Here is a 12,734-nt window from a genome sequence, read left to right on the forward strand (position 1 = left end):
ATAGTAGATTAAAATGTTTGATTTGTGTAGGAATTTGACCCCAAGGCAATGTGAATCGATTGAAGAGTTTGCCATAAAAAGAGCAAGTGGAATATGATAAGCGTGCTACTGCTGGAGTATCAGGGTAAAACGTAGACCAATTGGCGTCATTTGTTTACTGATTCTTAGCAAAAAAAAGGATGAGGGCAACCAAAGAAAAAGCATCATTTGTTAGGAGTGTGTAATTTAATTCTTACAAATCACAATGGTAGTTTTATTTGAGGCGACAACATTTGATCACTTGCATCTACAGTATCTAAGTTGTTATTGTAGATATTATTTATTGTTCTTTAATATTTTTCACAATCAAGAACGTCAAGTCAGTTTATCTATTATTTTTGTATTATGTTATAAATAATGTCACATAAACGGATATTTTGATGTCACTTGGAATAAATCTTTTGAATATATAAATGGTTCAATATTTACTGAAGCATTTAGAAAAAACACTATTTATTGGTTTTCTTTGGAGCTATCAGATCAGACAAGTGCTTGTGCATAGGATTGGATGTCCCCATATTCTAGTTTTGAACATTGTGAATTTATGAGCATGTTTTATGTGATTTGGCAGAGTTTAAGGCGAGTAGAAAAAGAGTTAGACAATATTTCGAAATAATTTGCAAGATTTAATATTTTCTTGCCGTTACATGGCACTCCATGGCTAGACCCCTAGCCCCTTAGGGGTAGCTGTATTTCTCTGTCTTTGCATAAACCACATATTCAATTAAAGCAACAATGCAAAAATAAAATCTTAGTCCTATAAAATTACACAGCAAATACAGATTTTGCACAACGTAGTATTAACATTCAATCTTTAGATTCAAAATAAGAGACACACGTACATGTAATCATTAAAATGCAAGGCTATGCAAGTCTGAAATTTAACAACTTATAGTAATAAACCACAACAAAATAGTAGCAATACAAGGCTATGCAAGGCTGAAATTGAACAACTTATGGTAATGAAACACAAAAAAGTAGTAGAAAGTGTCAATGCACACTTCAATGAGGTAAAACCACGCCCTATGCCAGTATGGATTTATGTAGAGAATTACAACAATTTCTAGCAAGATAGTTAAGTAAGCCACCGCAAAGCTTATGTAGAAGACACTCACGTCCATGAAACTACCACCTTCCCCCTCAATATCCACTGATATTGTAGACAATGGTCTCATTTTGGTGAAATGATTATTTAATGGAGGTCCACACAGGAGAGGTTCCCCTTATAACTTCTTTCATCAAAAGTAATGAATTGATTTTTTTCTGTCGGGTGTTGTTCCTGATAAGTTGTTGTGTGCCACAATGAAGACCACTAGTAGGGCTATAAACGAGCCGAGCTTTGTAAAGTAGTGCATGTTCAAGCTTAGCTCATCAAGAAAAATCAAAAGCTCGAGCTTGGCTTAAGCTTGTGACAAGCCTAAAAATAGTGTTTGAGCTTGAGCTCATAAGAAAACCAAAAAGTTTGAGCTTGACTTGATTAATTAGTCAAGCCAAACTCAAACTTAATATTAAACTCAAACTCGAGCTCAGGTCAAGTTTTTGAGTTTGAGATCTAAAATAATTATGTTAGTAAATGCTTAAATCTCTAAAATTAAGAAAAAAAATAGTACACTCACTTTATCATGCATTTAGTCTTACTTATGATTAGCTATTATTTAGATTAATAATTTACATAATTAAATTCATTCATTCATCATTCTTTATCTACAGTTTCAGCAATTGTTCAAAATACAATTTTTACATTCACGTTAGATGGTAAAGGACTAGAAAAATGTCTGTTTGTAACTATTATGAAAGAGAAAATATTAACATGTTTCATAACTTTACTTTAGATGATTGATAGGAAAGAATATGTGGTCTACTTAATTATTTATTTATTTTTAAATGTAACTATAGTTTAAAGTGATTCTTGAGTAGTTTAAAGGGAAATTAAGGTAATATAGGTAGTGGTCTCATGTTAGCCATGTCATTATTAAGATATGCATAATGAGTATATTTAGCTAACACATATAAACTTATAAATGAGTCTATACTTGAATTGTTGTGTATCAAGCCTAATCACTCACGAGCTTGTTCATGAACAATTATTTTTGCTTGGGCTCAACTTGCTTATTAAACGAGCTTAAAAGTAAAGCTCAAGCTTGGCTTATTTATAAACAAACAAACAAACATGAATAAGCTTTTTATCGATTTGAGCCCAAGTTGTTCATGATTGGCTTGGTTCATTTACAGTCTTAACCGCTAGAAAGGTCATTTTGGTCAACTGGGGTGGAATTTTGCCATTCAAATTATTGTAGGAAAAATCCAGACTTCTATTAGATTTAGATTTGAGAATGTTAGTGGGATTGGTCCGGATAGATTATTGTGTGACAAGTTCAATGCACGAATATTGCCGCTCATCCTACCGGCGCGAGTTCTAGTGGGATTTTACCTACTAGGTTGTTGCATGAGAGGTCAATTCCAAACATGTACTCAAGGATGTCACCCTTGTAGGAGTAAGTTCTAGTTTTTGTTGTGAACTCTACTTCTTCAACATTCACTAATCTGTTAAACATAAATTAAAAGGTATAAATGATTAGTCTATTGGGTAATTAAACCTTTTATATTGACTATTTATGGAAAGTGCTTCTTCTTCTTTTCTTTTTTCTTTTTTTCAAATGCATGGTGATTCTGCAAAAGTGAAAGAGATAAATGACAAATGTGACTTATAGCTGGCATATTGACATACATTTGAGTTGAAAACTTTCTCCATTACATGCTTATGAATATTAATGGTAGTATATCTCATATAGTATCACTTATAGTAATTGTGAGGGGTAAATTTGTTTGAATAAACGTTTGGGCTTTGGGCCTGAATGTTTGGTATAAGTATGTTTGGTCAGAGTCTCTGGACCCACAGATCAGTCCGCACTATAGTGGTCCGAGGGGCTGTCCGAGGAGGAGTATCTCCTCAGACAAGCCCAGCAAAGGCCTTGGGAGTTGCTAAACGGCCTAGAGGCAGAACCCTGGAAGGACTGATGGGTAAAGGTATGATCCAAGCACCCTTTAGAAGTAGAAACGTGGGAGAAATATCTGAAGAAAAGGCTGCTACCACCACATTAAAAACCCTGCATCTACCTCCCTAGACGCATTAATGGGGAAATGATCCCTGAACAGTAGAGTTCAGCCTTCCTGCTACTATTTGAAGACTTCAAGAAGGTGGTGGATGGGACAAGTATTTAAGAGGAAGATTTGTATGACACGTTGATGAAACAGGGAAGAAGAAGAAGTATATAAGAAGACGAGAGAGGAAAGAAAATGGGGGGTTTCTTAACTAAAAAAAAAGAAAACTAAGAAAAAGAGTATTTATACAAATCGTTCTCGTCTTATGTCCAATGAGGTCCCTTTGTCATATTTTATTACTTGCATAGATTGTCGCACTCTAGCCTGTTAATCAACTTCCAACATCTTAATCCTAGGTTTCAAACACATACTCTACAAATTTCATTGTATAAGGCTCAGTGGGCTTGAGCTCATCACTTGTTTTTGGGTCTGGATACAATTGTGCGCATACAATTGGCCCCGTTTGTGGGAATCTAGCGTTAAAGAAATTGGAACATCATGGCAGACTTAGGTTCGCATCATGCAGAATCTCAAGGATCCCAGCCTGAAAATCTTTTTGAGTATCTTGAGCGTCGAAGGAATCGGGAGGGAAGTGTTCATACCGTATATCCTGGCGCGAGTCATACGCGTGGTAGAGGTAGTACCACCCATGAGGATGATGCCAAGGCCATGCAGAGGGAGATTGACCACCTCAAGAAAAAGTTACGCTGTGTCAAACGAAGGTGGGCTTCACCCCCATCCAATCCTTCCTCGAGGGGATCCCGGGAAAGCAGTTACAGTTCAAGGTCCTGGACTCCCCCTAGCGAAACCTTCTCTTACGAAGGAGATGACCTACCAGGTCATAAGCATAGGAAGCTTCCCTTCAGGGGCTTGGAAAATGATGCTATGAGCCGAGCGTTACACCAACTCTCTAAATCGCCCTTTTCATGCAAGATTGAGAAGGGAAGGCTCCCTAAATGGTTCACCCAGCCCACCTTTACCATTTATAATGGCCAGACAGACCTAGTGGAATATGTGAGCCACTTTAATCAAAGGATGGCGATGCATTCTCACAATGAAACCTTGATGTGTAAAGTCTTCCCTTCTAGCTTGGAACCTGTTGCTATGAGATGGTTTAATGGACTAAAGTCGGGATCTGTCGATTCGTTCATGGAACTTACTAGGGCATTCACGTCTCGATTCATTACATGCAGCAAGGTTCCTTGACCGTTAGACTCACTATTGTCTATGGCCATGAGGGAGGGTGAGACATTGAAAGCATACTCCGACAGGTATTAGGAGATGTTCAACGAGATGGAAATTTTGACGAAGTTGCGATTAATACTTTTAAAGTGGGCCTTTCCACTGATCATGATTTAAGGAAATCCTTGACCAAGAAGCCCGTACGGACCGTACGGAGTGTACATCACCTCATGGATCGCATTGACGAGTACAAAAGGGTTGAGGAAGATCAACAGCAGGGTAAGGGTAAAGGTAAGGGTAAGGCGAAGGTTATCCCGCAGGAGAGAAGAGATTTCAGGTCGGACAAGTACCATAACAATAAGCCAAGGAGAGATTACTCTAGGCAATCTGGCTCAGCCACTCCTCAAGCAGCTAACACTGTATTCCGAGAACCAGTGCACCAACTGCTGGAGAAAGCCCATCTAGAGCACCTTGTTGGCGAGGAAAAATTGAAGCAGCACCTGTATCAACCAAATAGGCAAGATAGTCAGTCAGGTTCAAATAATCAAAAGAACAACTCATCTCGACCACCCTTGGGGACGATTAACGTCATCATGGCTGCACCTGGCAGAACCGGTTCTTGTCCTACCAGGGTGATGGTGGTGTCGCACTCCTAGGCCAAGGAGTTAGGCTCGAAGCCGAAGAGAATTAGAGGAAATGTGCCCATTTTAGGATTCTCTGATGAAGATAAGATTGAGACTATCCAACCCCATGATGACGCCTTAGTGGTCACGTTGAGGATAGGGAATTACAACGTCAGAAGGGTAATGATCGATCAAGGTAGCGGTGCGGATATTATGTATCCTGACTTATTCAAGAGGCTTAAATTCAAACTGAGGATCTCACCCCTTATGACTCGCCACTAATAAGTTTTGAAGGGAAGACTGTTATACCAAAGGGATAGATTTGATTGCCTGTACAGTCTGGCTCGGAAACGGTCGAGGTGGATTTTATTGTGGTTGACGCATATTCTCCATACACAGCCATCCTTGCCAGGCCTTGGCTGCACGCTTTGGGTGCTGTCTCCTCGACTTTGCATGTTAAAGTAAAATTCCCTTTGGGGGAATTTATCGAAGAAATTCTTGGTAGCTAATCGGTGGCAAGGCAATGCATATCAGCTGCAATACTGTATCAAGCCAAATCAGAGTCCTCAGCTTCGTTTATGGAAGACTTATAGCAATTAACAACTCTGGATGCGCCTAGTGCAGTGACAGCCGAGGATTCCATGCGTGAAGAGTTGGAGAGATTTCTCATAACCAATGATCTCGAAAGATTCTTCCAAGTTGGGACACGGTTACCACACCAAGAGAAGATGGAATTGGTGAAGTTTTTAAAAAATAATATCGATGTCTTTGCTTGGGACCCCTATGAGGCTCCGGGGGTTGACCCAAACTTCATTTGCCATCATTTGAATGTCAACCCTACCGTTGTTCCTAGAAGGCAACCACCTAGGCGTTCTTCGAGAGAGCATTTCGAGGCTGTAAAGGAAGAGGTGCTTAAGCTCAAAAGGGCTGGTGCTATTAAAGAAGTTTTCTACCCGAAGTAGTTGGCGCATACAGTTGTGAAAAAGAAGAGCGAAAAGTGGAGAGTATGTGTGGACTTCACAAATCTAAACAAAGCCTGCCCAAAGGACTCATTCCCGATGCCACGCATCGTTTAGCTTGTGGATGCTACGGTCGGGCATCCTCGGATGAGCTTTTTAGATACTTTCTAAAGTTATCACCAAATACCATTGACATTGGGCGATCAGGAGAAGACTGCTTTCATTATTTCCAATCCCACATCATTGTGGTTTTGACTTAACTGTCTCTCAAGTTAGTGTTACGGAGTGCTGACTACTCAGGAAGGGTAGCCAAGTGGGAAACTATTCTGGGAGCTTTTGATATCAAATATATGCCACGCACCTCGGTGAAGAGCCAGGTCCTCGCGGATTTGGTGGCAGAGTTCGCCAAGCCATCGTTAGAAGAAATTGCGAAAGAATTACACATGGACGAAAAATCAGTTGGCATGATCGCAGGCGAAGGACCTCCGATTTGGAAAGTGTCCGTTGATGGGGTAGCCAACCAGAAGGGGTCTGGTGTTGGGCTTGTTTTGGTATCCCTTGAGGGAATTGTCTTTGAAAAATCATTGAGATTAGCATTCTCGACCACTAATAACGAGGTCGAGTACGAAGCGGTCTTGGTTGGTATGAATATGGTACATAGAATGGGGGGAAAGGAAGTTCATATGTTCTCGGACTCTCAGTTAGTTATGGGCCAAGTGACAGGGATCATGGAGGCTAGGGATCCAAGAATGCAAGAGTACCTGACCCAGGTCAAGTGTTTACAATCCGAGTTTGATTCTTTCATCCTTTCTCACGTTTCTAGAAGTGGAAACACACATGTGGACTCGTTGGCCACTTTTGTGACATCATCGGCTCTATGTTTGCCTAGGATTATCCTCGTTGAAGACTTGCTGAAACCAACTTTGACCACTGCAAGTGCCGTCTGCATCCATCTAATAAGGCCTAGACCTAGCTGGATTGACCCTGTGGTCTCTTTTCTAAAAAGCGACATTCTTCCCGAGGACAAGTCTGAAGCAGATAAGATTCATCGAAAGGCGCCTTGTTTCTGGTTGTCCGAGGACCATAAATTGTATAAACGCTCCTTTTTCTGGACCATACTTGCTATGTGTACATCCTGAGGCAACAGAGACACTTTGGAAGAATTACATAAGTGAATTTGCGGAAGCCATACTAGGAGAAGGTCCCTAGCCTATAGGGCTCTAACTCAGGGATATTGGTGGCCCAATATGCAGAGAGAAGCTCAAGACTACGCAAGAAAGTGTGACGAATGCCAAAGGTTCGCTCCCAACATTCATCAGCCTAGGGGAGTCCTTAATCCTTTGTTCAGTCCTTGGCCGTTCGCTCAATGGGGACTAGATATAGTTTGGCCTTTTTCGAGGGCTGTGGAAAACAAAAGATGGCTACTCGTGGGAACCGATTACTTTACCAAATGGGTCGAAACTGAGCCCTTATCAAATATTAGGGATATTGACTCCAAGAAGTTTATCTAAAAGAATATTATCACTAGATTTGGGGTACCTCACACACTTATTTCAGACAATGGTCCAATTTGATAGTAAAACTTTCAGAAAATATTGCAATGACATGGGCATCACAAACAGATACTCCACCCCAGCTTACCCTCAGGGAAATGGGCAGGCTGAGGCCGTTAACAAAGTCATAGTCAGTGGACTTAAGAAGAGGCTGGATGACGTGAAGGGTAGATGGGTAGAGGAGTTATCACATGTTTTATGGACGTATTGGACTACGCCATGCAGATCCACTGGAGAAACACCCTTCTCCATGACCTATAGGGCCAAGGCGGTGATACCTTTAGAATCTGGGTTTTCCACGCTAAGGACAAGTTCTTTTAGCCCGAAAAATAACGATGGCCTCCTTGAAAATGAATTATTATCAACAGAAGCTTAAACGAGGGTATGATGCTCATGTGAAGCTAAGACCACTAACGCTTGGAGATTTGGTGTTGAGGAAAGTCGTGGGTACTGCCAAAAACCTAGCATGGGGAAAGCTAGCACCAAATTAGGAAGGACCCTATCGGATCATCTCTGTAGCGGGCATAGGATCATATTGATTAGCTGATCTAGATGAAAAAAATTGTACAACGCCCCTGAAATGTAAACAACCTACGAAGGTATTATTAATAAAAAGTACTCTTATCGCTCGTTGCTCAAAATTTTCGATATGTACTTAGGTTTATCTCTCATTACTTCTAAGTATCAAACAGAAACTTGGACATGCATGATCCTCAGACCACATGCCTTGTGAAAATTGATATCTTATCATTTGTTAAATAGAATCTTAGTTATGCCAGGTCCACAGACCTTCTACTTTAGGAAAATTAACATCTCAAGTTACAATTTATAAGTATCAAACAGAAACTTGGACATGCATGGTCCTTGGACCACATGCCTTGTGAAAATTGATATCTTATCATTTGTTAAACAGAACTTTAGTTATGTTGGGTCCACAGACTTTCTATGTTGGGGAAATTAACATTTCAAGTTACAATTTGTAAGTATCAAACAGAAACTTGAACATGCATGGTCCTCGGACCACATGCCTTGTGAAAATTGATATTTTATCATTTGTTAAACAGAACCTTAGTTATGCCGAGTCCACAGACCTTTTACTTTGGAAAAATTAACATTTTAAGTTACAAGTTATAAGTATCAAACAGAAACTTGGACATGCATGGTCCTCGGACCACATGCCTTGTGGAAATTGATATCTTATCATTTGTTAAACAGAACTTTAGTTACGTCGGGTCCACAGGCCTTCTGCTTTGGGGAAATTAACATTTCAAGTTATAATTTATAAGTATCAAACAGAAACTTGAACATGCATGGTCCTCGAACCACATGCCTTGTGAAAATTGATATCTTATCATTTGTTAAACAGAACCTTAGTTATGCCGGGTCCACAGACCTTTTACTTTGGAAAAATTTTCAAGTTACAAGTTATAAGTATCAAACAGAAACTTGGACATGCATGGTTCTCGGACCACATGCCTTGTGGAAATTAATATCTTATCATTTGTTAAACAGAATTTTAGTTATGTCGGGTCCACGGACCTTCTACTTTGGGGAAATTAATGTTTCAAGTTGCTGTTTCTAAGTACCAACTAAAAACTTGGACATGCATGGTTCTCGGACCATATGCCTTGTAAAACTTGATATCCTACTTGTTGTTGGAAGAAAGTTTGGTTATGTCAGGTCCTTGAATCCTCTACTTCGAGAACATTAGCAAAAACCATATCACATTAGTGTTGAGATGTTGATAAAACACTTGGATTGCTTTATGCCCTAAATTGAATTCTAAGTTAAGTTTTTGACTGTGTATTGTTGTGTCACATATGTTGCGCTCTTCAGGCATGATTTGCAAAGTACAAGCTAAGTATGTGTAGTTCTATTTAAAGTTATGACAAATTGAAATATTGGAAGTGGAGTTAGTTGTTCCATTCATTCATTTTTGTGTTGATAAGTATTTTTATACTTAAAAAGTTGAAAGTCAAATGAAAATCAAACCATACAGTTTCTCATTAATTTCTGTTAATGTACATTCAAAGCAAAAAATCTAAAAAGTTGTTACATAACAAAAAGAGAAGTCCTAATGGCCTAAAACCTAAGCCTTAGAAGGGGGTTCTGCTCGGAAGTGCTGGCAGCCTCTGTGCGTTTCAACTCAATTTCAAATGAGAACTAGACTTGTTTTCCCTTATCTGTTGTCACCGGTGGAAGGACATTAGGCTCAGCGCTTTGGCTCGTAGTCTCCTCGGCACCATGTCCTTCTCTTTGTTGGAACTCTTAGGTTCTGTAGGAGTTGGAATGGGCTCTGGAATCATGAGAGGGAGCATGAAAGATGATGTCTCAAGGGTAGGTGCGACAGAAGGAAGTTCTTCAATCACCTAGATGTCTTGGGGGAGCTAGATGTTTTCGGGCTTCCTCAACTCGGAGGTTGAGGGAATCCCTGCCACATTCAAAGCTTCCCCCCACACTTACTAACAGTATTCCCGACATAGCTCAGCGAACTCCTCGGTTAATTGGTTTTCTGTCGCCTCCACCCCTTCCTTGTAAGCCACCTTCTTTGCAGCCTCCATGGAGTCCTTGAAGATACGAGCCTCATCTCTCATTTTTGCAAGCTCCTTCTTCAGGTCAGAGTTCTCTTGCTAAGATTTGGCTAAGTCTTTGTCCTTCTGACGAAGAAGCTTACGTTGCCCCTCCACCTGGGTCCTCATTGTCTTTAGGCTAGCCTCGGCACCGTCCTTTTCCCTCTTCAGCTCTGCCAACTAAATGGTTAGCTTCTCGTTCTGTGCAAGAGCTTGACCTAAGAACTTCTCGGTCTCCTGCCTAAGCTCCAATTCAAGTCCAGCTTTCTTCGAGAATCCTCCATCCACTTCTCAGCAGCAAAGACTTCCTGGATGGCCTGTGGTGAAATATCAAAGTAAATGCATTATTAGTAGCACGACTCTAGAGTACATAAGAGTGTTTTCTTTCGTTAAGGTATAATGAAAGTGATAAAGTGAAGATAATACTTAGATACTCACCAAAGCCAAGTCCCTTTTTAGCGAAAGGAACAAATGCGGCTGACTCATCTTTTCTAGGGCCTCCATGTCCTTAGGCAGAAGAAGAGGACGTTCCAAGGCGTCGGATAGGTGGTGGGCGTGACCTTGTTGGAACGCCCTAATACTAGACTGGCAGGAGATTGGTGCCCTGTCTAGCTTAAGCTCAGGAGACCAGTTAGCCAGTGCACGGCGTACCTCAACAAGGTCCCTGTTCTCCCCGCTTTCCACTGAAGAGGCACGTCCCTTGCCTTTGCTAGGTTTTTGTTGTTGTTGTTGTTGTTGTTGCTTCAGCTTCTTCTACCTCTCCGCATCTGCCTCCTTGGCCTCAGTCTTCCTCTTCTTCTTAGGCTCCGAAATGGGAGGCTTAGGATCGAAGGGAGGAGGGGGTGGTGGCAAGGACGGAGGGACCTGTGGCCCACCCATTCCCTTTTGAGAGACTCTCACGCCCCTCTTGTGCATCAACTGCCGTAGAGCGTCCATGTCTTCTTCTTCTTCGGAGCTGGAGTCAGGCTGGGCAATTAACAGACCTTGTATGCCTGAAGTTTCGGCGGGCACGTGTTCCTCGTCCGAGAGAATGACAAGTGGATCTCCTCAAGGTCTTTCAACGTCCTCGAGTTGAAATTGGTCTATCTCCTCATCCAACGATTGTTGCGAGGACGCTTGCTCTTCTCGGACGGCAGTTGTCTGGGAATGTGCCGAGAGAAGAATCGCTGCGATAGGGTGAGTATATAGGATGATGGAGGGATCGTCGGGGAGTTCGCGGTTGGAAAGGAAGCTGGGTCGTGCCATGTCTATCCTCCTGTGTCGTTTGTCTCTCGCAATGATCACGTTGTTGATCTCTTGGAAGTCCACTGATATAGGGTCGTATCCTAGTATCAGGTGGGCAGCTCTCACTTGTAGGTCTTCACTAACGAAGACTTCGGAGTGAAGGACATGGTCAAATTAGCAACGTTGCAAAGGCTGAGACGTGGGCGCACGTGTTGTTTATCTGCGAGAAGAAACATCCGAGAAGACGAGCATGGTCAGACTAGTGATAAACATTAAGGCAAAAAGCAATAATGTGCAATAAAATTAAAAGCGATAAAGGCAACGGGATTGAATTATGGGTTAGGAAATCTAACTCCTAAGGAGTCACACCTGACTCTCCCCATTCGACTAGTTAGTGAGGACCGTCAAACCAGTTTCCTGAGGCGATGCGATAGTCGTCTTTCATGCCTTTGTTGGATTTGGGAAGACAGGAAATCAGTCTAACGATGCTAGACCTGAATTTGATGTAATATCCTACGTTTTTTAGTTTATGGCACTCGTACATATAGGCAACGTCGTGCCATGTGAGGTTCAGATCCATTTGCTCATTTAGAGTATCGACACTACCTAAGACTCTAAACACGTTTGGTGTGCATTGATCTGGGCATATTCTATGGTTGCGAAGGTATTCACTGGTCACGTTTTTCATGAGGAGAGTCATCCCACCTTCTATGAAGGCAATCATGGAAATGATGACTTTTTCCTCTCTCCTCTCTCCTAGCGTTACCTGCGGCTTCTACTGGGCAATATCTTAAGCCTACATCATCGAAAATTTGGTATTTGGCCCTAAAACCCTCCATACCAGCGTCAGTATCTATTAAACACTTAAATCTACCCATTTGGTGGGAGCGAAAATGAAAGTTTAAAGAAGGAAAGGGGTTTAAATGGTGGCTGAGGACAGAAGCCGAGAAGGAATGAAAAAAGAAGAGTGAAAACTTACGGGAGGTGGTTATACGATTCTTCATGAGCTTCTGGAGAGAAAAGGTAATGATTGAAACTTAGATGCGATTAATTTCTGAAAGAATTAATGAAGGTACGGGTTCCTAGGCATTTTGACGTGCGGGAGGCGGCCTTGAAATTAAATTTCTCCCGCTCAAATTTTCAGAGTCAATTTGGGCCGTCGGATACGTATCCCACTGTTGAACGTGGGGAATAGGATGTAACTTGCGGTCATAAATGCGTGCGTTCTGGGTTTCGAAGCGTCAAAGACGTTTTCAGGGAACAAAGGGCCCCAACACGTGTGACGGTTTGCAAAGTGTGTGGGGGGTGCGTTGTTTGGTTCAAAACTCTATTTCTCTCCTCGGATAAGAGGGAAAATAAAGTTTTAAGGGGCTATTGTGAGGGGTAAATTTGTTTGAATAAACGTTTGGGCTTTAGGCCTGAATGTTTGGTATAAGTTTGTTTGGTCAGAGTCTTTGGGCCCACAGATCAGTTCGCACTATA

Source organism: Castanea sativa, chromosome 11 (genome assembly GCF_040712315.1).
Source record: "Castanea sativa cultivar Marrone di Chiusa Pesio chromosome 11, ASM4071231v1".
Lineage (NCBI taxonomy): Eukaryota > Viridiplantae > Streptophyta > Magnoliopsida > Fagales > Fagaceae > Castanea > Castanea sativa.